We start from the raw sequence: 705 nt of genomic DNA on the forward strand, positions 1-705 counted from the left end.
CAGGTTATATTTGATACCAGCTCTTATTGGATAGATATGATTTGTGCTCAAGAATTTATGTAGAGCTAAGGATGGCATTAGCCTGTCTTTATAGAAAATATTGTTAGAATTTTTCACTATTTATTCCTCTCCCTGACCCCATTATTTGACTATGCCTATTTTCTGATAGACAGAGAACTAACTGATAACTGGTTATCATGCATTATTTTTCTAGTGGCTAATTATGAAGGGAAGAAATTTTGAGGTAGTTACTGTCTGTCAATGGAACTTCTGAATCACAAATTTAAAAAATTAAATTTATGATGCAACTGAACAAATTAATGCTATCAGTGTTTTGTGTGTAGAATTTTGTTTATCTCTTTTTAGCAAATTGGTCATTTGCATTTCTTAACTCCGTTCATGCATAATATACAAGAAGTCTTCATATAAATCTGAATTGTGAAAGTCTGTGGTGGAACACATTCCAGAATCTGGCCCAGAATTTTAGCTGACAGCAAATGGATGAGAAAGGCTATGATTATCACGATTGTTATTTCCCTCCCTTGAAGTTTCTCCAACTTCTCATTTTACTTCAGTAAAACATTTCAAGGTAGCAAGCAGGAATGTGACTGATATATTTTATCATCTGTTGCAACACAAAATAGCAGTGTTTTGCTGGAGTTGCAATGGTGGTTTTTGGTTGTTAATTTTGAGTTGGGTTCATGA

The sequence above is a fragment of the Penaeus monodon genome, chromosome 34 (assembly GCF_015228065.2).
Source record: "Penaeus monodon isolate SGIC_2016 chromosome 34, NSTDA_Pmon_1, whole genome shotgun sequence".
NCBI classification, from domain to species: domain Eukaryota; kingdom Metazoa; phylum Arthropoda; class Malacostraca; order Decapoda; family Penaeidae; genus Penaeus; species Penaeus monodon.